The sequence below is a fragment of the Monodelphis domestica genome, chromosome 4 (genome assembly GCF_027887165.1).
Source record: "Monodelphis domestica isolate mMonDom1 chromosome 4, mMonDom1.pri, whole genome shotgun sequence".
NCBI lineage: Eukaryota > Metazoa > Chordata > Mammalia > Didelphimorphia > Didelphidae > Monodelphis > Monodelphis domestica.
Window position 1 is genome coordinate 118,690,359 of NC_077230.1, and position 25,891 is coordinate 118,716,249.

The 25,891-nt window shown below is 36.9% G+C and overlaps 1 protein-coding gene and 1 long non-coding RNA gene across 15 annotated transcripts in view; one reads left to right on the forward strand and one right to left on the reverse strand.

The window, feature by feature from the left end:
* Positions 1-780: 780 nt before the first annotated feature.
* Positions 781-6,971, reverse strand: LOC103095843 (uncharacterized). The gene is made up of 2 exons (XR_467351.3): positions 6,488-6,971; positions 781-2,428 (listed from the first exon to the last, which is right to left on the reverse strand). It is a non-coding gene; the product is annotated as an uncharacterized LOC103095843 (long non-coding RNA).
* The window catches only part of CLASP1 (cytoplasmic linker associated protein 1), a 355,336-nt gene continuing 336,406 nt past the window's right edge, over positions 6,962-25,891 (forward strand). For 11 of the 14 annotated variants that reach the window (XM_056793738.1, XM_056793737.1, XM_056793739.1 and 8 more), the window contains exon 1: positions 7,392-7,653. The gene's annotated coding sequence lies outside the window, so the exon portion shown is untranslated. Of the gene's footprint in view, positions 7,654-25,891 lie in introns of all 14 variants that reach the window. The other 3 variants (XM_056793731.1, XM_056793732.1, XM_056793733.1) reach the window with 3 other exon arrangements.

Sequence of the window (25,891 nt, forward strand, 5' to 3'; positions counted from 1 at the left end):
TCCAAAGGAAATAAAGATTAATTTCATGGGACATTTAATCATCTTGTATTGTAGTATTCATAATAAATACTTGGAAAAAAGAATTTCACAAGGAGGATAATTTTTGTTTACTATGTGATAATATCTGTTTTAGTAAATAAGGTGGATAAAAAAGTTTGTCAAGGACTTAATAAGATGTTCCAAATTAAGTTGATATATATATATATATATTTTTTTTGAGCAATGTTTTATTTTTTAATCAATTTAATTTTAAAAATTAAATTAAAAAATTCTCAAGTTACAAAAATCCATTTTCTCTCTGACTCATTTTTCCCTTTTCATGCTGGGGGGGGGGGGAGAAAGAAAAACAAAATCCTTTAACAAATATACACAGCCACTTCTCCCCCATCCCCCCAAAACTCCTAAAATGGCTACATTAAAATAATATACATTTCAATTTACACTATCATTTCTATGACAGTATATAGGTATCATGCTTCATCATTGCTTCTATGGAATCACACTTTCTAATACCCATTGACTTCAAAGCAAATGTAGGCAGAGGATGGAGGATAGTTAAAAATATGTTGAAAAACATTGAGAGTGATGCCAAAACTAAAACAATAGGTCAAACACAGGACAACAAATTGTGAGTCTATAAAGATGAGAAGGTATACATAGCATCCTGAATCATTTTTTCAAGGAGTTAGGAGATGCAGGACATGTCAAGCACCAAAATTGTGTTTTAATTTACTATTCAGGGTCTTGTTAGAAAAAAAAAATTAGAATGATTTAAAGTACTTCATTGATTTGTAACATTTATTTTATGTCTAAGATCATAGAATGTTTTTTGATAGTGCTTGGGAGACAATAAAACAGAGGGCATTTCTGCTGAAGAACTCTTGGCTAAAGCAGCTCCTCCAGTTTCATGGCTATAGCTATTACTTCTATGCAAATGCTTCTCAAATCTATATTTTCCATGTCATTGGTCTGAGAGCCAGCCTACCCAAATTCAAAGAGACTTATCATAAAGATTATCCATTTAATGAATTTTCAGCCACTCAGCAACTTATGAAGACTTACAAAGACTAGAGTTCATATTCTCAATTGCCTTTACCACAAATTTATCATGCCCCAAAGTGAACTTTTGACATCTATTTTCTCCTTTTTCTGATATTGGTACTACTTATTCTTTTGGCTTCCTGAAACTTTGTCATGCAATTTCACATTCTGCATTTGAAATCTTTTTTTGCTGACCTTAATCTTCACACACTACCATCAGTGTAGTCCAGGCCTTGACATCACCTTCTGAATGAATTTCAAAGACTCTCCTTGATTATAGTTATGTTTCTTTTCTAGTTCATTAGATGTAGTGCTGCTACCTGGCTGACTTTGCTAAAACATTTTTTATCATTTCATTTCCTTAATCAAGAACCCACAATGGCTCATTTCACATTACACTAAGTTCAAATTCCTATGTTTGGTTTTCAAGACTTTTCTCAAACTCTGCATATCCAGGGAGTGGTGGGAAAATCATCAGATTCTCAGGACTATATTCAAGATTCAGAATATTGGATTCTTAGTCTTAACTGTGTGATAGTAGCTATTTGACTTTGGGCACACCACCTAATCTCTGAGCTTGTTTTCTCATTTGCAAAATGGGAATAGAAATCTTTGTACCAATTATCTCACAGTCATTTTAAGGAACAAATGAGATATTTTCATTTTTATACTTCACTTCTAATACTTCAAGGATCTCTGATTTTATTAATGTGGCTAATCCCTTCCACAAGACAGATTAAAATCCCTTCATGTCTTACTCTTTCTTTGTACAGTCTTTATGAGTTGCGGGGCTGAATACTCATCAAATAGCTAGTCTTATGGTGATAAGCTTTTTTATTTTTCAAACCTATATCATCTTAGAATTATTAATTTTTAAACAATCCATACTATCTTAGAATAGATATTAAGTATTACTACCGAGGCAGAATATTGGCAAGGGCTGGGCAATTGGGATCAAGTAACTTGCTTAGAGTCACACGACTAGGAAGTGTCTGAAGCCATATTTGAATCCTGGACTTCTCATCTCTAGGCCTGGCTCTCTATCCACTGAGCCACCTAGCTGCCCTAGTGATGAGCCTCTTAAACTTAGGTAGCCTGGCTCTTGGACAAGAGACTATGCAATCAATTTTTAGAGCTGTATTCAAAGCCTTTCCAAGTGTTTCTGGGCTTATGCTCTGGCTGCACTGCCTTCAAAAGTCCAGCATCAATTTCATGATGCATTATGATCACAAAGCATTTTCACAATCTTATTTAGTCTCTACTTCTTCATTCTTCTCTGGGTTCTTCTTCAGATGTCTTTCTTCACCATGACTTAGCAGCTATCTTGCTCTGGAAGATACCTATGATTCTGTGGCCTCTTCCTTTGATTGGTCAGTTTCTTCCAGACCTGTCATTTAAAGAAAATGCTAGGCAAGTCATATTTATTCCTTCATTCCTTTCTGGACTCCGGTCATGACTTGCTGGAATTTTTTCTATACTATGTCCCCATGTGACTACCTTTCACCTCCCTGCTTTTTAGCTTTATTTTATGTGTTATTTTTTCCTACTAGAATGTAGGGACTGTCTTTTTTGCTTGCATTTGTATTCTCATTGCTTTGCATAGTATCCTACATATAGAATATATTTAATAAATTTATTGGCTTCATTTATTATTGAACATGTACCCTTTTCTTCTGTCAAGTTCCTTGCATGACTTACAATTATTCCTGAACTTCCATGTTTCTTAATGCTGTTGTTTCTTAGCCATGAGCACCGTTTTTCTATATTATCTCAAATTCTAACCACTTTTAAGGCTGAAGTTTTAGACTCAAAGGATGCTAAAGTTAGAATTTTAGGAGTCAAACATCTATTTGTAACTGACTAGGAATTCCATCTGTAATATCTAAGACAAACAATCAATGCCTGGAATGCCAAGGAAGTCACTGTTTCCTGAGGCAGGTCATTCCACTTATGGAGAACTCTAATTATCTGAAAGGATTTCATTAATTAACATGCCATCTTTTGTAAGGAGCCTTTCCAAGTCTTCCTTAATTTTGGGGCCTTCCCATTGAGATTACCTCCAATTTATCATCTATATATCTTGTTTTTTCATGACGATATGTAGTTTCCCCTATTAGAATATGAGTAAGGACTTTCTTTTTCTTCTTCTCTGAATCTCCAGTGATTAGAATAGTGTCTGGTACATTGTAGTCACTTAATAAATGCTTATTGACTTGACATATTTATCTGAAACCTGTCTCTTTGAAACCTCTGTCCATTGCTTCTAATTTTGTTATTTGAACCACGATGAACAAGGGTTGATCCCTTCTTCAAATGATAGCTCTTCATTTTGTCCCCATTAAATCTTCTCTTTTGCAGGTTAAAGAATTCCAATTTATTCAAATGGTTTTTGTATGGCATGATTTCAAATCTCTATACCATCCTACTTTTTCTATGACATACTCCTTATCTTTTAATGTTTACTAAAATGCAGTCCTAAAACATATTTTCCTATAACATAAAACACTCTAGAAATGGGACTCATCAATGTAGAATTCAGCAAGTGATTGTAACTTCACTTGTTTTGTATGATGTTTCTGTTAATGTTTAAAGTTGAATTGGCTTTACTGACTGCCATTTCTCAATACTACTTTATATTATTTTGTTTCATGTGTTTTATTTACAACTAGACTTGATGATCTTTAAAATCTCTTTTTATTCCAAATTCTATGATGCTCTGACTATTCCTAAGGGCAGGGGCTGTTTCCTATGTAAATCCTGTAAATATTGGCTTTGGAATCAGAGAACCTGAATTCAGAACACTGCTTGGCCATTAGCTACTTGTGTGATCTTAGGCAAGTCACTTAATCATGCTGGGTCTCAGTTTCTTAATGTATAAAGTAAGAAGGTAGGACTAGATGACTTCTAAGGGAAGGCAGATGGGAACAAGTATTTATTAAGCTCCTATTATATATCAAGTGCTTTAAAAATATAATATCATTTGATCCTAACAACTACTTTGTAAGGTAGGCACTTTATGATCCCCATTTAACACCTGAGGAAGCAGAGGTGAGAAGATGTTAAATAATTTGTTTAGTAAGTATCTGAAGCTGGATTTGAACTGGGTTTTCCTGACTCTAGGTCATGCACTCTATTCACTGTGCTATCTAGTTGCCATGTCAAGTCCTAAAATTCCTCTGTGACATTGTTCTGAAATTCCTTTATCTCATCATAAACTACCATTCCATTTCTTCTTACACCCCATAAATCTATCTATTCTTTGCTCTCATGGTGACTTACAAACCCTCCCTAGTCCTCAATACTTTTTCTAGGCTATCCTCTGTTCTGCTTCATATTCTTTCCTTCCCAATTTTCACCTAAAGTTAATTCAATTTAAAATTTAATTTATTAATAAATTCATTGTTTAATATAAATAATTTAATAATAAATTAATTTAAAATCTCTTTCTCTTGTGTTTCTGGAATTGCTACACCCAATCTTAGATTATTTCAACCGTCTGTCTCCTATGTCCCTACTCAACTACCACTGAAGAGACATGGAAATCATGTAACTATGCTGACTAGATCCAATGCAAATTTAAGTTATTTAAGCTTAACTAAGCACTCACTAGCATATTTTTACTCTCTTCTAATAGGTTTTCTATCCCATTCTTTAATGAGACTATTCCAAACCTTCTGTTTTCTCCTCAAACCCTCTAATCAACATCTCCTGCCCCTTTTAGTTAAGAACCTGGACTTGGAAATAATACACCCCATGTTCCTTCTCCCCTTCACTATAATTTGAAACTCCTAAAGAACGTTACAAATTATCTCCTTTACTTCAATCTCTGAAAAGAAGTGGTCCTTCTCCAACCACAGGCAACCCTACGGTCATTTCTCCCTTTCTCTGTAATCTTAAATTTTGTCTTATCACCTGATTCTTTGCTGTCTTCAAACATAGCTAGGTCTCCCTTCCTCATTAAAAATCCCTGACTTGACCCTACTATCTTCTCAAGTTACTACACTATAGTATTCCTCTCTTTTATTAACAAATTCCTACAAAAAAGCTTTCTATTCTTAAAACAGGTCTCTATTTCCTCTGCTATTACCCATTTCTCAACCTCTTGCAACATCTTTATTTTTTCAATCTCATCACTCAATTTCAAATGTGCTCTCCAAAGTTACCAATGAGTTAAATTGCTAAATCTTAGACTCTTCTCAGTTCTCAGCACTCTTGACCTCTGCAGCATCTGATATTGAAGATTCTTTTTTCCCCCTAGATATTCTCTTCCTTTTGAAAATTTGCAACAAAGCTGTCTCCATTCTCTTCCTACTTGCCTGACTAGTACTTCTCATTGTCCTCAGCTGGACTGTTATCCATCTCCAGCCAGCTAATTGTGGGTGTATCCAAAGCTTTACAACTGTGCCTTCACTCTAGTCTTTCATTTGGTGACCTCACCACTATCAACTCACACGGGTTTAACAATCATTACTATGCAGATGATTCTCAATTAAGCCCTAGGCTCTTGAACTCATCTTATTTAAACAATTACTTATTAGACATTTTGAACAGAATATCCTATTTCAAACTCAACATGTCCAAAACAGGACATATTAACTTTCCCCTCTAAATCAATCTTTATTTTGAACTTGCATTTCTGTGGAGTGCACTATCATTCTTTAAGTTACTTGGGTTCAAATTGGCAAAAAATCCTTATTTGTACTCACCATAAATATCCAATAAGTTGACAAATCTTGTCACTTCTACCACCACATCACTTCCTTATGTTCCTTTCTACTAACATAGCTACTGCCACTTTTTAGACTCTTATCATCTGTGTTCTCCCTCCACTCTAATCTACCTCCTACTTAACTGTCTGTCAAAGTTTTCCTTAAACACCTTCCCCAAACGAATAAACTTCGATGGCTCTCTTATCTCCAGGATCAAATGAAAATTCTTCTGTTTGGCATTTAAAACCTTTCCCAACTTGTCTACAAAGAACTTTCTAAGTTTCATAACCTCTTACCCAATTTCAGGCACTCCATCTGGCCATATTGCTTCTCATACACAAACCTATAACAATTCCTTCTCCATTCTTTGCATTGGATGTCTTCCATGTCTGGAATGCATTACTTCTCAGCTTTGCCACTCAAAAATCCCCGAATTATTTCAACACTAACCTCAAGGTGTACATGATACCTTTTCTGATTTTCAGTCCTTTCCTCAATAAAACTATTCTATATCCTTTCTGTTTGATATGCACTTGTCCCTCTGATAGAATGTAAGCTCTCTGAGGACAGTGGCTAGTTTTGTGTCGTCTTATCTCCAGCACCTAGTAAGGTGCTTGGAATATAGGGTTTCCTAATTGCCTCGTACTAGCTGTGTGCCCACGTTTGGGCTACATCATCTCTCTAATCCTCAATTTCCTCATCTGTAAAATAAGAGTTACGAAAACCGATACACCTACCTCACAAATTGCTGTGAGGCATATATGAAATGAAGGATGGGAGCGTTACCAAGATGCTGGCTGCTCTTACTGACACAGCCCGGACGGGAGTCCGTCACTCCTGATCTAGCCCGTTGGCTGTGACTTCTGTGAAGCCTTTCTTTTCCGCGTTTGGCTCCCGGGAGGACTGGATTGAGGGGAAACAGCAATAGACCGAGGTGAGACCAGCCAACAAGGTTTTAGGGGATTCCGTAAATATCTACTCCGGGGGGAAGGAGGGAAGAGGGAAGGGGAATAGGAGTTGTCATTCCTTTGAGGCTGGACCATTTACAGATAGCGGGGCAACATCCAGTGAGAAGGAATAAGGAAGCGCTCTCTTATCCCAATAAGCCCCAACTCCTTTTTAAGAAATTCCCAGGCAGCTGCCCGGCAACCCGGAAACAAAAGATGATTTTGGAAACCGGAAGCAAAAAGTACCTTACGCCAGCCCAAGCCACGCCCGGAAGGAAGTAAGCGGTCGGACTCGTTTTTCTCGGACCTCCCCTCTACCCCCTTTCTCTTTTTCTTTACTGACTGTGCCCTCTGTTCCTTCAGAGGTTTTGTGACCATCGTCCTCTGACCCTTGTCTTTCCTTCCGAATCTAGCGTTGGCTTTGCCTTTGTCCTTGGTACTCGCCTTGCACCACTCAATTTCTTTGAAGGAACCTATCTCCTCTACGGGTCCCCGTGAGGGTCACCCCTTGAGTCGGATGAGGAGGCGAGAGGATCGGGAGCCACACCCACTAACCTAACTGATTTAGGCGCCAGACTTGCGCATGCGCATCACGGCACCCCGGGAGCGGTCCTCGTTTTGCTCCTCTCTATGGTCGGCCCCGGCCTTTGGTAAGGGAAAAGGGAAAAAGGAGGGGGTATATGAGGGGTGGAGCGGATGGCGCGCCGGTCCCAGGCATCGCCGCGCATGCGCTCTGGGCCTTTTATTTTTTGCCCTGTACCAAGCTCCTTAGCCTCATAGGGGTGGAGGAGGAGGAGGGAGAGGGAAGAAATCTGCTAAGCAGCGGCAGCAACATCGCCACCGCCACCACCAAATAATGCAGTAAGAGTCGAGTCGGGGCTGATGAGATTGAAAGGAGCCCTCCCTCCCCGCGGAGCCCACTCTCCCCTTCCCGAGACTAGCCGCGGGCCCCCTGGGTATGTGTGCGCGTGTTTGCTAAGCGCTCCCTCCTCAGCTGTCGGATGCACTTGGGGGTGGAGGGGAGGAACCCAGCCCTGCTGGTAGAAGATGGAAGAGGAGCGAGTGAGAGTGTATCTTATTGGGGGGTGGAGGGGCAGGTTGCATTGTTTGGTTAATCGTTTGATTGCAGAGCTGGCGTGCGGAGGGATGCAGAAGGGTGTGTGTGGGGCGGTGGAGAATAATTCCGAGGGGTTTGTGAGATCTTTGTAGGGAGGCTTTGTGTTCCCCACCTCCTAGCACATAGTCAAAGAACGCCAGACCCTCCCACCTCGAGGAGCCTCTTCTGGGTGGAGAGAGGGGAGTCGGGATCATTCTCAGTTTGAAATGAGCTCGAGGAGGGGATATGGGGGGGAGGGGAGAATACAACTCAGTGGAAGTGATGTGAAGAAAGACCCGGAGGGAAGTGTCGGGAGGCTAGGTTGCTGTGAAACCGGACTAGACAAAGCGATGGCTGAGGCAGGGGAGCAGTTCTGACCGGGCGGGATGGGATGGGCCCCTTTCGTGTTCCGAATTATCCTCCCTCCCCCACAGTATCTTAATAGAACCCTGAAAACTGGAAAACTGCTGAGTTAAGCTCTCTCTTGCCCTTTCAACTTGCCTTTGTTATTTCTTGATATTTGCAGAACAGGTCTGAGATCAGAGTGTGATCTTACATGATAGTCTAGCTTGGTACAATGGGACTAATTGAATTGTGCTCTCTCTTTTCTGAGCTTCACTGACAGATGATTTTTTATTTTCATAGTGACACATAGTTTGTTTTTAATATTTTCTCCTCTAAAATAAAAATTGGAGGGAGGAGTAAAGTAAGATCTCTGTAATAATAACAGGACTAATGGGCTAGTTCCATGATTTGAAATGGCAGTTGTTCTCTTAGGCTTTTGAACCTTGTAAGCCTTTCATCAAATTATTTTTATTTTCTGTGGATTGAAATGATGTGAGCTGCACAGGCTTTAATCCTTTGGGAAACAGTAGTGGGAAGGAGGGAGCATCACCAAGAAATATTTGAGTGCTTACCATGTGCAGATGCCACAGGCCTTTTCAAATTCAGGTTCCTGCCTAGGCTGGCAGAGAGACCTTGGACAGGATGCTAAATTGTTCAATGCCTTAATGTCTTCGTCATTAAGATGGGGGATAGCAATGTACCAGTGGCATCAAGAAAAATAATTGATAATTTATTGAGTAAATTACAGAATAATTGATCATGTGTAACATTTCCAAAGGAGGATCTAAATTTGGTAGGCTGTTATATATAATCCCTGTAAGAATTTGATTCTCCCTCTTTAGCAGCTGTTTCTCAAACCTCAGCTCCTGGAGTTTATTTTCTGTTGTTGGCTAATGTAAGTGGAATAGATTCTAGACTAAAAAAGTCATGTGTGTATGTGTGTAAAAGCAACCTCTTTAAGGGACTTTTTAGCAAAAGCTTTTACATCCTTTTACTAATAATAAACTCAGTTATACCCTCTTTTGAAATGGGGAGGTGGCAAATACTTCATCAGCCTGTTAGAATTGAAGTGGCAAGCAGAGTAGGTGGCTAAGTTTACACAGTAAATTTATTTAAGAGTTGAGACTGAGAATCCAAGTCTCCTAGCATCAGCCTTTGGCACTAACCTGTAAACTCAAGCTTACTAATATAAGTAAAAGACCAGGATCAAAATGTTTTTGGATTAGTTGCATGTAAAAATTTGAAGTCATAGACCTTTTATATTTGATGCTTTAATTAGTTCAGTAGTCCTGGTCAAATGAATTTCAGTAAGTCCGGAGGCAAATCTAGAGTAAACATAATTTTTTGGGGTAAATTTTTGTGCCTTTTTTTATATTGTAGTTTTCATAGGGAGGTTAAAAAATTATTTCTCCAAGAATAATTAACATGTTATTGAAAAGGATCAGATTTTGATCATTGGTTTAGATTCAGATTTTAGTTGACTTTAACTAATCTGAAGTATCTTATTTACTAATATTCAGTGTGATAAAATGAGAAAAAATAGATCCTCACTTTAACAGCTTTATTAGTTAATGGAATATCACTAATGACAAAAATTATTAACCATAGAATAATATAAGTATAGGGCTCAGAGGTATTTATTAATATTTTTGGTATGCTTGATAATTGTGAGATTCATTGTAAGGTTAAAGTAGGACAAGGCCTGTCTCCTGGAAGCTAATAGAAACAAACATTGCAAAATACATAATTGAAAGATTTTCTAGAAAATGGGTAAAGATCTAAGAATCTTTTTTCCTCAGATTTTAAGTGTCAAATATACAAGATGATTTCATATAAGCATATATCTACATATCTTTCTATCTATATGTAACTTGTGAAAATGAACCTTCCTTCTTTCTTAAAATTGATACTAAATATAAGGGTAAGGGCTAGGCAATTGGGATTAAGTGACTTGCTTTGGATCACACAGCTAGGAAGTATCTGAATTTAGATTTGAACCCAGGGCCACCTCTCTCCAGACCTGGCTCTCTATCTGCTGAGTCACTCAGCTGCCCCCAAATGGGGTATTCTTAGTGTCCTAGGCCTGGAGAGGAAATTATAGATAATTAAGATCCACCTTCCCTCCAGTGCAGGTATTTCATCTACACTTGTGAGAGATGGTCATTGTACCTCTACTTCTAGTACTTCTAGTGAGAAGGGGATGTTCACTACTTCTTGAAGTATTCCCATTGTTCAACAGCCCTCGTTGTTAGACCATATTGAGTCAAATAGTTTCTCTGAAACTTTTATCCATTGGTTTTAGTTCCTTCTCTGAAGGTGTAATACAAAACACATGTATTCTTGCTTCCAAATGATAGTCCTTCAGATGATCATTTTTCTACTCTTGCCTTTTTCTCCCTGGATACTTTAGCCCTTTCAACCTTGGGGAGGAAACAATGGAACAATGGAATGTGCACTGGCTCCAGAGTACAAAGACATGGGCCCAATTCACCCTCTGATGTTTAGTGTATGACCTTTGTTTAGTACCTTCCCATCCTGGGCTTCAGTTTCCTTATTTGTAAAATGAAGTGGTTAGACTTGATAATTTCTGAAGTTCTTTCCAGTTTCAAATCTATGATCTTTCTTGATATCCTTGCTTTGGAAAACTCTTAATTTTAAAATGTCCTTTAAAATATGGTACCAGAATTAAATAAAATAACTTCAGAGTATGATAGGACCATTATTTCCCATGATCTGGGCACAGTGTTTCTATTATGCCAATTAGACATCTGTATTAGTAGTGGAAACATCTTGTTAGAGTTAGAATTACATGGTTCAAATATTTGCTGGGATAATGGCTAAGTCACTTAGCCTCATTGAGACTTTTCTTGTCTATAAAATGGGGATAATAATGTTACCTGCCTCAGAAGACTGAAGGTGAAGGTGCCTTATAAAACTTAAGGCTTTATGGAAATGAGTGGTTATTAGCCAACTAAAATGAGATACATAAGACATATTAATATGAACATTATGATTAGCATATAATAATACCTTGTTTGTCTAGAGCTAGCTTTACAGTTTCCAGAATACTTTGACATCTGTTTACTAATATGATCTTTCTTTATGCAATCTCCATTTCATAGATAAGGAAACTGAAGGCCCAAGCAGTTAAATGAGTTATTCAAAGTCACATGGCCAAAAAGTATTAGAGTTCAGATTCGAAACAGATTTTCTGATTTTTTTCCCCTGTTCCTTCTATACCATCCCCTTCCAAACTGTGGCAAAGTAGGTCCACAGTGAGCTTGTAATTAGGTAAAGTTAACATTTTTCCCCATCAGGTGAATTATTGCCAATCCAGATCTCTCATCTTGTATGCTTTTTTTTTTTTAAATACTGTATTTAATTGATGTAACTTTTTTTTGTCACTGGATCCTCCTGTATTCCAGTCTGTTCCATGAGAGCCATCCCTTTTGACAAATAATTTTTTCAAAAAAAGAAAATTCTGCAATATTGATTGGTTAAAAAAATTTGATGTTAAGTACAGCATAAATTTCCCTCTAGCTGCAGGTGAATCCAAACTTCTTTTTACTTTGGTAACATTTAGTTCAGATTGTTTTGTGGTTGTTGATCTTTTAATTTACATTGTAACAGTCATGTATATTGTTTTCTTGGCTTTGCTTGCTTAGATTTACATTGGTTTTACATCTGCTCTTCAGAATCTTTCCATGCCTCTTGTATCCTTTGTGTTCATTGTTCCTTTTCACCCAGTAATATTCCATTATTTTCATGTATTATAATTTGCTAGTTGCCACATTTATGGGCATCTACTTTGTTTCCAGTTCTCTCCTACCATAAAAAGTGCTGCTCTAAATATTTTGGTTTTATGTGGAACCTTTTTGTCATTGACCTTCTCCAAAGTTTGTTCCTGGTAATGGTAGGACAGAGTTGTTTTTGTTTTAAACTCAAGTAGTCTGTCTTTATATTTATTATTGTGAAATGTCATCTTGATTTAGATTTGAGAGGGCATAAGTCTCTAGGGCTATTCCACAGGTAATTTGAGCTTCTTAGCCCATTAATATTTCTTGGTGAATATATTGTATTTTGAGTCAAAAAACTATAAAGTTAGCAGATCTTGATTTATATGTGACCCTTCACTAACTCTTCTGCTTAGATCATTGACCCTTACAAGTATAAATACTGTTACATGACCAAATATACAGTAAAGATTCTATATTTATTTTAAATAAAGGTAATTAATGAAGAGGGTCCAGTTTTTGTAGCTAGGTAGAAAATTAATTGTGCATTTACTTTGCATACATATTCTGTATATCTAAAGGTATTATTAAATTTTTAGGCTACAGCAGTTTTGTAGCATTTGTGGCACTATCTAATAGACTAGCTCTTGATTGAGCTTCTTTACACAGTTTGTGTCTCTGTTATGATAGAGGCAAAGTGTTATGAATGTGTTTAGCAGTCATTGAAAACTGTTCTTCAGACATGGTAACAAGGTCCTATTGTGGACAGAGCTTGGATTGTTGGGTGCCCTTCCTAATGAAGAACAGTTGAATTCAGTCTATAAACAATAACCTAGTCTTTTAAAGATGTTTGCCTGTATAAAAACTGTTCCTTTCCCAAAGTTCTCTCTGTTAAGCTTCATATTGTGTTTGTGAAATAGCCATTATTTCTGAAAGTTAATAAATGATGAAGTCCCCATGTTAGACTATGGCTATATTTAATTGTGTTCTTTCATACTGTCTTGAAATTACCCCCAAGGTAATGGATAGTTGCTCTCATATAGCATATAACTACAATATAATGTCTACTGTTCCACTGATGCCTCTTATTTACTATTTCCCCTATCCAGAGAATCTACATTTTTTGTTGTTGTTTTTTAAAACTCTTATCATTTCTCTCTTAGAATCTAAGTATTGGTTCCAAGATAGAAGAGTGGTATGGGATAGGCATTTGGGGTTCAGTAACTTGCCCAGAATCACACAGCTAGGATGCCTGACACTTGATTTGAACCCAAGATCTGTTCTCTCCAGGTCTGGCTCTCAATCCACTGAGCCATTTAGCTGCTTCAAACATACCTCTTTTTTATTCTTTTCCTGTTCTTGCTTTAATGCCCAGTTTAAGCCATCAGTCCTCCCCCAAGTTTTCTCTTACCACTTCAACTTACTGTTCTGAATTTTTCTAGTACTTAGTGTCATTAATGAGTGCATTTGGTACTATCTTGTATTTCTGTTTAGCTTTTGCATTGTGTGCTGAAGAAAGAAGGTAAACCTATATACATTCCTTGTAGTTAGGGATGTGTGTTGTATTTCTTTGTATCCCCTTCAGTGCTTAAGGTGATGCTATAAATTGATGATGTGCTTGAGGATTTATTTTTGAATGAGAATTGAATGAGATGTTGAGAAAATCAGTCATGGATATAATCCATATTGGTGGTGTTGAAAGTTTTTGTGGAACAATCATAAATGAGAAACCTTGAGTAATGTGGTATAGCATTTCTTAGATTTTGCTGTACCATGCCATACCATGCCATGCCTCTACCTGCTGGACTAAAAAAATAATCAGGTCTCTTAGGTGCTTTACAAATGATTTTTTGACTGGCACATGGTATTTTGGTAAAACTTTGCATCTTTGATTTGCAGGTATATGTTAACTTGTGTTCCTGAGTTCAAAAGAAGATTTCTCATTTTTTAGAGTGATTTTCGTTTGTACACATTTTATCATCCTTGAATTTTGGTTTCTCAGGTTCATAGGATAAAAGAGAGATGGGAGGGACATTACAGATCATCAGGTTCCACTCTCATTTTATAGGTGTGGAAACACAGAATTTAAGTGATTTGCCCAGTGTCAAATGTGGCTTGGGTTACATGAGATTTGAACCCAAGTTTTTCTCATCCTTCATCCCTCTATCATCAAACTATATTGCCTCTCAAAAGGTCCAAAATCTTCATAAGTCTTCATAAAGTCATTCTTATTATTGAGAATTTAGTTCCTTGGAAATTCAGGATGTATTCTAAATGGTTATTTATACAATTACTACAGATGCTTTGAGATATTTACGAGTGGTATCCCTTCTTTTTCAGTAGGGTTCAGTGTTATGTAATCTAAATGACCAGGCTACAATCAGTTCCTTTGGGAGGCTATTTTATTCTTCATCAAAGTTCAAGGAAACAAATGTTGATCCTGCTAGGTGGCCAAATTTCCTTTTACTTGTCTTCTTCCATTTTTAGTCACAGACAATCAAAACATATTTAGATTTCTTGGTGTTTGAATTCATGAGAATATTTTTAGGTAGTTGTTGTTCAGCCTGGATATTTGTTGATATAAATATATTACCAGTACACACTACCATAATAATATTGCTATATATTTTTCCTTTAGCAGATCTTTATTTTATGAGGTCTTTATATTTATCTTTTTTAAAAATTACTTTTTCTGTCTCAAGGAACAAACTCAAATTCAGCATTTGAGATACACATTATCTTCTTGAGTAAATTGGATATTTGGACTTTCAAAGTGATGGTATATCTAGCATCAGGTAATTGTTAATCTAGCAAAGTAATGGAACAGGAAGAAGCTGCCTTTGTTTTGTTATCTCTTTTCTTCTCTTCAGTGGAAGAGTGGGTGAGCATCTTTTTTTTTTTTAATCAAGTAAAGAATTTTCCCCCCATTTACTCTCTCCTTCCTGCAGATGTGAGGGACCCTTACTATAGAGGGCAGTCTTCTTAAAACAGGTACCAAATTGCCAACAATGGACCTTATTTTTAAGTAAGCTGATTTGGGTTTGAAGGTCAGGTGTTTTATGTTTGTAAGATCATAGATTTAGAGCTGGAAGGACGTTGGCAGTCATCTGGTCTAATCTGTTCATTAATGAAATGCATAGACATTTAGTAATTTGCCCAAGATCACACAAGTAGTTAGGCAGTGGCAGAACTAGTATTTAAAAATCCTGGTAAGAAAGAAACTTGTTATTTACTGGGCTGGGGTAGGGCGTGTAACATAGCTAGTGAGGGTCTGAGGTCAGAGTAAGAATAGGGGCCTAAAATTAATGGTGCCTACAGGTAAAAACCCTGAAGTGAATCTTATTGTAGGGGGCCAGGTTTGATTTTGGTGTTGGCTGAGACTTGAATCGAGCTAGCTTGAGGTGGTTGTTTGGAGAATATAGGTAAAATTAGGTCAGGACTATTTGGTACTTCCTCTTTCAGGTCTTCTCTTAAATTACTTCTCATTTTTTAAGATTCCAAATTCAATTTGACACATTATTAATAAGTTCCTGCTATTTGAAAAGCACAGGGCTAGATGCTGAGAAGAGAGGGAAAAGTTTCATTTCTCATTGTTATTCTGTTATTTTTGTTATTGTATCCCTGCACTTAGTGCAGTGCCTGACACACATATTCACCTAGGAAATACTTGTTGCCAGAGCTGGGGAGTCCACAAGGTCTTTGGAGGAGGTAGAGTTCATGAAGCCAAGTGGTGCGTATGGTGGATAAGAGAAGGCTTCATGGAGGTGTCAGTACCTGAGTTACCTTTGAAAAAAGACGAAATTCTGAGGGGGAGGGATAGAGATGAGAGAGTGCTTTCTAGCCAGAGAGGACTAAGTTTAATGAATTACTGAGGTAAGGGGAGAGGCATTGTTAATTCTGGGACACTTTGGGTGGAATACGGAGTGTGTGAAGAGGGAGAGATAGGAAATGATGTTAGATAGATAGATAGTTAGATAGATGTTAGATAGATAGAGATAGGAAATGAGGTTGCTTGAGGCCAATTTGTGGTTAGGGTGACCACAGCAGATTTTTGAATGTGGGAGTGAAATGTTTAGATCCAATAATTTGGAAAACTATGAGAGAGAGACTGGAAGCAGGATGGCCAAGGGGAAAGGTGAGAAGGAAGTAAAGGAGAGTGGTGATGGTAATGGTAATATGAGTGGAGAAAAGTGATGGGACAGATTGGAGATAATTGGAAATAGAATGGACAAGTTCCAACCTAATGTCTGACCTCTCTGGAATTCAGTTCCTCAACTGAGGGAATTGGATTAGCTGATGTCAAAGGGCTCTTCTAGCTCTATATCTCCTAATAACTATGACATGGCAACTGATTATTTCTTGAGATGAGAGGTGTAATCTTGATCTATAAGCCATCTAGAATTAGATCAATAGGCACTCTCTTGTAGAATCTTTATCTCCAAGTATCTCTTTATTACAGAGGGAAACCAAGGATAGTAGCTAGGTAATGAACCAGGGTAACTGAAGATGGAAGTGGTCTGAATAGAAATAAGGCAGCTTGGAGGAGAAATAGCATGATTGCAGAGAGGAAGAAAACGAACAGGACATTTTCTTATCTGATATTCTTTTTTGAGAGAAAAAAGCTTAGTATTGAAAATAGCCTTGGGTAGTGATAATGTTCGAATTATGTAATCTTAATAATTTAAAAAATTAATTTAAAATTGATTATCATTGATTCCAGATTATTGATTTATAAAAATATTGAAGTAATAAATGACCCCATCACCCCAATTGTGTGAGACCAGATCTGGCTAGGATGAGAATATGTTTAAATATTTTTATCTTTTCATTAAGGTAAGATCCTACAATCCCCAAGTTGAGAAGAACCTCAGAGGTTATCCAGTTTGGTCCTTATCCAAAGTACATCTTGAAGGGTGTTCACCCTTCTGTTGCAGCTAGATCTCCAGTCTTAGGGAGCGCCTGAGGTAGCACATTCTAATTCTAGGCCATTTAAATTTTTTCCTCTTTTTCTTTAAATATTATTTATGGAACAGCTCTTTGTAGAGTAGTAATAGTTATACAACATAGTGTGTGTGGTTTAACAATAGAGTTTCTAAGTCCTATGGAAGCTTTTCCTTATATTAAAATTTGCCTTCCTCTAACTTGACCTCCTTGGTCTTGGTTTTGCTTTCAATGGCCAAACATAACAGGTTTAGCTCCTCTTCTAAGGGGTAATCATTCAGATGTTTGAAGACAGCTGTTGTAAATGTTCTCCTCACCTGTTTTCTCGAGTCTAACGGACTTTCTTTCTTTTAACAGATCTTAGTAGAGTGATAGTAAGTATACCCTCCTGACTACCCTCTAGCTTGTCATTAGCCTCTTAGGATCTAGCATCCAGAGCTTGACAAAGTAGCTTGCAGCTACTCTGACTAGGCATAGTGCAATGAATAGTGCAGGGCTGTCATTTCCTGTACCTCTCAATGCAGCTTCACATTCCATAAACTTTTTGACTCACTTGGTCTCCTGGGCATAGAGGGCAGATTTTATTCCTTCCCTCCTTAGTTGATGTAACCACTGAAAATAAGGGGCAAATTGAAGAGGGTATTAGTCTGCTATTGAAGTACTTAGGCAAATCTGTCCAGGAATTCTCTAAATTGAGCAACTGGCCATACCCAGGTTTGGCCATACCTAGGAAGTCTTTAAGAAGCTAAGTCAGCTGAGCCAGAGGGGTTTGGATGGTCTGAGAGTTGGAGAAGTTGAGGCACAGTTGAAGCACTTCAGATACTTTAGTAAGGGGCAGAAATCCATTTCTCTGTGGAGAGAGACCCAGGCATTAAGCAGCTTCCATGAGTGTGACTCTGGCATCAGGACTGAGAATTAGCCCGAGCTGCAGAGTTGGTAGAGGAGCCTAAGGGAGTGACCCAGCTAGCATAAATGTTTAATGGAGGTGGGGGCTGGGGAGGATGGCAACTGGGAATTTCAGATGGGGGAGTTGCCTTGGCTTTGTGTCTTCCTTGTATGTGCCTCACTGTTATTGTACTCTGTATTTGTGTCTACCTTCTCTACCACTTTTGGTATTGGAGACCCCAGATTTATGAAAGATTTATGAAAGAAATGTTTGGTAGCTAGTGCAGTGCCATCTTAGTAATGTCTTTGATTCAAGCCAATTGTATCTACTGTCTGACTATTAAGGTAAACTCACTGTTGAGAGCTTTTCAAGTAGACGAGCATACTTGCTTTAAAACCTGAAGGTATGAGTAACAACATTCCCTCCTCCCAGACTACAGGTTACAGTAGTGGGGAGAGGACACCACAGGGGGTGCTAACAAGAGGATTTAGGTTATTGTTGGAGGGCTGTGGGAAGACAGCTGGACAAAGCCTCTTGAGTTCTTGTCCCACCCCCTCATTTTACAGATGTGTAGATTCAGAAGTCCAACAGCCAGGATTCAAACTTCTGAGTAGAGTTAATGCTTTTCACACTATGGTATACTTAGCTTTCCTAGTAATTTGATAGAAGAGTAAATGTGATTAGTCTAGCCTATCTTTTTTTTTCCCCCTTTAGTGAACCCCTGATGATTCATAATCTTTCTAAGTGTTCACAAACCCCATCTCTTTTAATAATCTGTCCTTGAATTTCTCTGGGAATAGTTGTCAGATATGATCATTCTAATCTTTGAAGCACCTATGTCCTCCTTTTTTGATAATCAGGGCACTGATCCTCCTTAGTCTCAGGATATTGCTCCCATTTGGCATGATTGTTCAGTAGGTACCCACAAAGTTTTAACAGTTACTTCCAAGTTCTGTAAATATCTTTGGGGTCTAGTTACTCTAGCCTGGGTGATCTGAACTCAGCGTTATCCAAACATACAAGATATGTATTTACGTTTTTTAAAATCATTGAAACAATGTCTTTGTAACTTACCTTTTGAGTTCATTTTTAATAAAAACATTAATCTCTGTCTAGGAACATACATTTCTGGGTTACTTGGCACTTTCCCATCATCATCAGCATGGGAATGGGAAAAGTTTTATGTTCTTAGATGGAGTTTCAAAGCCTGTTTGGGTTTTCTTAATAGGGTTCACTTAATGTCATGTTTCCAAGGGCAAGAATTAAAAGGTTAGTACTTGAAAAGAGTAGTAAGTAGTAAGACTAGCTGTGTTTGCACTATGGAATAGCAGAAAGAGTATTGGATTTAGACTCAGGAGACATCAGCTTCACTTCTGATCCTGAAATTTTGAGACTGTGTAAATAGAAAAGTTATATAATTTGATCTTCAGTTTCCTCATCTGATTAAAAAAAAATCTGGCTAATACTTGCATTACTTACCTTATATGGTTGTTCCGAGGAAAGCAATTGTAAACATTAAAAAGTACAATATGAATGTGAATTCTTCTCAGGAACCACAAATCTAATGGGGGAAAAAAACTGGGTTTGGAGGCAGAAGAACTAGTTTCATCTCCTGCCTCTGTCACTTTTTCTCTAACTTAGCATTTAAAAAATACGACACCCGGTTTGTTTTTCTTCTTCATAAATATCTATTTGGCAATGGCTCCTATTCTTTATGAATATGAATCAGTTTCCTATATATTTTAGAAATTAGACCTTTATCAGCGAAATTTGCTATAAAAATTTCTTCCTAGTTACCATTTTCCATGTAATTTTGGCTGCATTGATTTATTTTTCATTTTTTAATTAATTTAGAATATTTTTCCGTGGTTACATGATTCATGTTCTTTTCCTCCTCTCTTCCCTCCTTCCTCCCAGAGCCAATGAGCAATTCCACTGGGTTTTACATGTATCATTGTTAAAAAACTATTTCCATATTATTATTTGCAATAGAGCCATCATTTAAAGTCAATATCCCCAATCATATCTGCATCAAACTATGTGATCAATCATATGTTTTTCTTCTTTGTTTCTACTCCCACAGTTCTTTCTCTGGATGTGGATTTTCTTTTTTAAAAACCTTAGTTTTACATAACCAAAATAGTCTTTTATGTTCTTGATGCTCTCTATCTTTTGCATTAATAGTTTAGTTGTTATTCTCATTTGAACTTTATTAAAAGTTTAAATGTGAAAATGGAAAAAAAAATTCAAAGAGTTTTAGATGCCATTTCACTAATGAAGAAAACAACACCCTTAGTGAACTAATACTAGAGTCATTATTTGAATGTTATTGAAGCAACCATAAATCTGTGGATTTTTCATTGATGTACTAATTCTAGAAAAGTTTTTTGTTTTATGTTGTAAAACTCAGTCTCTAATCTAGGTGTACTCTGCCATTTTGTCAGAAGTCACCAAATGAAAGCCTAAATGTAATTTACAAACAACGGTGTCACGTTGTAATTGATTTGTAGCAATATAGAAGGTTTTTCCTAACACTGTGTAGAATTAAAGGGTTTTTGTCTCTTAATTTTTCAAGGGGCCATGGTAAATGAAGTAGAAATGTTTGCTCTGTTTTTTGTGTTTTTGTTCAGTTCTTATTTAATCTAAGAACCTTCCTTTCTCTTCCATTTTAGCTCATTTTCCTTAGAAAGATGTAGACATTAAATATAATAGTAAACAGATTGAAAAACAAATGAACATCTGATTCCTTCTTTTCCCTTTCTTTCTTTTATCTCTTAATTCCTCCTTTGACTCCTTATAAAAATGGTTTATCTTTAGTAAGAACAGCTGTGACTAGAGAGTTTCAGATAAATCTCTCTTTAGAGCTTCAATCAAATGTGTGACTTCACTGAGTCTCATGTATTTAAGAGGGCAGCTAAGAAGAGCTTGGACTACCTAGCAAGTAGGAGCTTGCTTTTTGACATTGGGACTGGCCCAAGGCAAAACTTTGGCCCAGGATGTCCTTAGCCTTCTGTTCCTACTCTCTCATATATACATATATAAAAATAAGATTTTTTTAAAAAACCCTTACCTTCCACCTTAGAATCAATATTATTGATTCCAAGACAGAAGAATAGTAAGGGCTTGGCAATGGGAGTTAGGTGACTTGTCCAGGATTACTCAGCTAGGAAATGTCTGAGGTCAGATTTGAATCTAGGACCTCCCGTCTCTAGGCCTGTCTCTCAATCCACTGAGCCATCCAGCTGCCCCCTAAAAATAAGATTCTTGATACACACACATACAGATACATATTCACACAAGCCCCACAGCTAGATGACCCAGTAGATGCAGTATTGGGGATGGAGTCAGGAGAAACTAAAGTTCATGAATTTTCACATGCTTATTAGCTGTGGGATCCTGGGCAAGTCACTTAACCCAGTTTGCTCAGGTTGAGCTGGAGAACTACTCCAGTATCTTTGGCAAAAAAACTCCAAATGGTGTAACCAAGTTGCATATATATGTATGTGTACACACCTAAGTATATACTTTTATAGTGTGTGTAACTTTAGGCAGTAAGCAATCAAGAGTCTATAGTATCCTTACGTCTGTGTTTCTTTTCTCATTTTTTCTCCTTCCTTTTTTTCTCTCCATAGTCTTGGCTCATTTTTTCCCCTTTCCTTTCCCCTGTCTGTTGGATCTACCAGTGGTGCCAAAGGGAATCATTAGATTCTACTTGTCTCAGTCTAGGCTAAAAAAACTGCTTATTCCTTTTTCTAGTCCATCTAAAAGAAACCCTCATCATTTGGCTTTATCAGTTATTATTTATGGAGTGTTCATTGAGGCCTTGGTGTTACTTCAATTTTCACTTGTTGCTGTCCTGTGGTCTGAATTGGTTGTATGTTTTGAATGCCCAATATAGTGTTATACTGGGATAGCGTATAGGGAGCCAGGCCTGGAGTCAGGAAGATCTGAGTTCAAGTTTGGCTTTAGATATGTCTTAGCTGTGTGACCCTGGGAAAGTCACTTAACCCTATTTGCTTCAACTTCCTCATCTGTAAATGAGGGAGAAGGAAATGGCAAACTAACTATTCCAATGTCTTTGCCAAGAAAACCTCAAGTTGGGTCAAGAAAATTGGAACATGACTAAAACCGACTGAATAGTAGCTAAGCTTTATACTGTATCTACTTAGAGCTTTTCATCACTGAGGTCTTCAATATCTAGATTAGCGTTTCTTAATTTGGGGTTCGAACTTGTTTTAAAAAATATTTAAAAAATAATTTATGTCTATATAATTTATATCCTTTGTAATCCTATATGTTTTTTGTATTTAAAGAATTTATTTTGGGGAGGTTCCAGAGACTTAATTAGACATTGCATGGGTCCATGGCATTAAAAAGAAAAAAAAGTTAAGAACCTCTGATCTTAAGTTGTGTGTGCTTGTTTTAAGTTTTTAAAATGAACATCAAACTTTGAACATATTTCTTTGCTTCTCTGCAGAGATTGAGGCCCCTCCTTGATAAAATGAGCAGTAATTCACTCTTTTCTTATTTCTCCAAGTCTTTGTGTACCTTCTGTCCTTACATTAAGAGCTCAGTATTTGATAGGTCTCCCTCCTTCCCCCAAATGGTTATAACCACTAGCTCTCTTGGGATTTGTTGGATGGCCATGTCAGCTGTCATGCTATCATATGACAGTATTCCCCCTCTGTTTCTATTTACCTAGGTCTAGAGAGTTTTATGTGTTCTGGAAACCTTTTAGAAAATCTCTGATGCTTGCCCTTTATTCCTTTTGCTTGGCTTCTTAGTTATAAGGGACCAACACTTAATTTAGGCCAGAAATAGATTTTAAAGGCAATAGTGGTTGGTTTGTTTTTCTAAAATTTTTTTTTCTCAATTACTTGTAAAAACAGTTTTTACATTCATTTTTTAAAAAATTGAGTTCTAAATCCTCTTCCCTTCTCAAGAAAACAGTTTGCTATAGATTATATGCAGAAGTCATATAAAACCTATTCTTATTAGTCACGTTGCCAAAGAAAGCAGACCTCCACCCAAAATCAAGAAAAATAAAGTTAAAAGAAATTATGTTTTGATCTGTAATCAGATTCCTATCATTTCTTTCTTTTGAAGTCAATAGCATTTTTCATCTTATATATGTGCTTTGGAATTGTCTTGATCACTGTATCAGAATTTCTTATTTCAAACCTATTTATATTATCATTTTAAAAAGTATTTGCTTTTATAGCTTGCAATAATAGGAATGAAAAAATAGCTTCCAAAAGGGATGAAATAAAAATTTACAAGTTTGGAGGATGCTGTGCAAAAAATATTTTCTTCTAAAACTGAAATTCTCATATGTATAGTGTATTAAGATGGTGAATTAAGGATCAGATCTGCCAGCCTCCTCCTTTCCTTCCCTCCTCCCTCTCTTCTGCCACTGTCTTTCCTCTCCTACCTTCCTCCTCCCTTTCCCCATCAAATTAGTTCTACAGAAATCTGCTTTGAGTGAGTATTTTGTTATAACAGACAGATAACTCTCTCTTTAATAACTTTAAACAAAAGGGGTTTATTTAGGAGAAGGGGAAAAGTAGAGGAGTTGAGGGGAGAGAGGGTTTCAGGTTTCCCTAATCCTAAAATTATTCCTAAATTGGAGGATGGTGGAATAGAGTCTAGGGTTTTGGGAAATTGGTCAACAGGTTTGAAGATTCAGTCACTTGAATATTGTAGGGAGAAACCAGAGAGCAGGACTTTTCTGTCCTTTCTCCTTTCTGTCCCAAGGGCAAGAGACCAAGTTCCTCAGCTTGTCTGTTCCTTTTTTAAGGGTCCTTCCTGGTCACCATTCCAATTAGAATGTCCTCCTTGATTGACAGTTCAGCAGTCTTGGCTTCTCCAGCTCTGCTGCAGACTTTTCCCCATTTTCTCTCCTCCACAACATTACAATAGGAAGATCATTTTATTATATATAAATGTATATGCACATATATATTTTAAATAATATTTTTAACTTATTCACAGTGCACTTTCTCTATTATCTCCTTATCTAGGTCCTCTGCTCTAATTGAAGAAGAAAGAAAAGCAAAGCCCATAAAATAGGTTTCCAAATTGGCCATTCCCCAAAAATATACCTCTCCCCATCTTTAGAGGGTTCATCACCTCCCTCTCAGGGGACCTATGTTCATTTTAAAAATAGCATTTTATAAGGTCTCTGAAGTAAGAGATAGACAGGGTTAGCCATCCTAAATTTTTAGCCTAGGTAAGAGTTAAACAAATTCCTAAATAAAAATATATTTTATATTTAAGTGATTTTGGGGGTCATTTTTTAAAAGTTCAATTCATATTCTTCCTTTTCCATCAAGCCTCCCTTGATTCTTTGCCAACACTACAGTTTTCCCCTCCTCAACTCACCTATCACTGTCCTTGCCCATATGCACCTTCTCATCTATAATTTCATTCTGTATTCCTCTACTGGACTGTAATCAACTCCTTGAAGATTCTAGATTTAAAGCTGCAGAGACCCTCAGAGGTCATCTAGGCCACCTCTTCATTTTATAAATGACTATCACATCCAAGAGAGGCTAAGTGATTTGGCTTGTGGATTCCCAGCTTTATAAAGAACAGCTAGGATTTGAACTGTACTCTTCTAATTTCAGATCCAGTTCTCTTTCCACAGCAGTGGGCTGGCAATGATAGTGTGTGTCTTCCTTAAACTTTCTGTTTTTCCTGGCATAGTGCTGTAATGTATATCAGGTAGTAATAATAACTCATATAGTACTTTAACATTTGCAAAGCATTTTTAAAATATCTTTCCCTTCTGCCTTAGAATTGATATTAAGCATTGGTTTTAAGGTGGAAGAATGACAAGGGCTAGGCAGTTGGGGTTAAGTGACTTGCTCAGGGTCACACAGTTAGGAAGGATCTTACTGCCAACATCCTTTCTATCTTATTTGGTCATGAACTTTTCTCCTCTCCATAGATCAGGAAACTAAATTCTTCCTTGTTCCTCTTAATTTGTTTATGATGCCACCTTTTAGTTCTGCATCTGGTAAGTATTAGAAGATGATGTTGGTATACATTGGGAGATGTGAGTTTATTTATGCCTACTCTCTGCCAGTCTGCTGTCTAGTTTTTCTAGCAGTTTTGCCTAATAGTGAGCTATTATCCCTGTATATAGTGTCATCAGGTTTATTAACTACTGGTCTACTCTGTTCATTTGCATATGCTTAGTATAAAACCATTTTTGTGATTGCTTGTTTGTAATATAATTTGAGATGTGTTACTATAAACCCTCTCCCCACTTTTGTTCACAGTTCTCTTGACATCCTTGTATTTCTCCTCGTAATTTTTATTTTTTCTAGTTCTAAAATAACCTTTTGGTAATTTGATTGTTAGACACTGAATAAGTAAATCAGTTTAGGTAGTGTGTCATTTTTATTGTATATGTTCAGCAACCTAACTGTGAGCAGCATTTCTACATTTATTTGTCTTTCTGTATTGCCATAAAAGAAGGTTTTGTATTTGTATTCATATAATTCCCATGAATGTATTGGTAGGTAGATTCCTAAGTATTTCATGTTATATAGTTATTTTACACCATCTTATACTTGCAGATTTTTTTTAATACCAAAGTACAAGACTGCATTTATCCCTATTAAATTTTATCTGTTAAATTCAGCTTGGATCTAGCTGTCATCTGGTTTGTTGGCTATCTTTCTCAGTTTGTATGTACCCATTTGATGAGCATATAATTGTATGCATTCATGCTCCCCGCCCCCCAATTTTTAGAGATTCTGTGCTTAAACATCAAGTAAAATAAGCATTTTCATATACCTTATAGGACAGGAGAAGTTTTTACCTGAAATTTCCTGTCTCTGTTTTATGTAGAACTTGTCTTGTTTTTTAAATAGATACTAAGTTTAACATGTAATTTTTCAAAATTGTCTTACTTTGTGTTTTCTCATTATGTATATATATGTGTGTGTACACCTTATGCTTATCCTCCCTCTCTAGGTCCCTTGCTTTTTGTGGGGTGGGAAAACACTTGTGACAAATAAACCTAGTGAAGCAAAAACAGAATCCACATTGGGCATGCTCATTATATCTTGAGACTATCAGCTCTTTTTAATTTTTCTTAAACCCTCACCTTCCATCTTAGAATCAATACTGTGTATTGGTTCCAAGGCAGAAGAATGGTAAGGGTTAGGCAATGGGGGTTAACG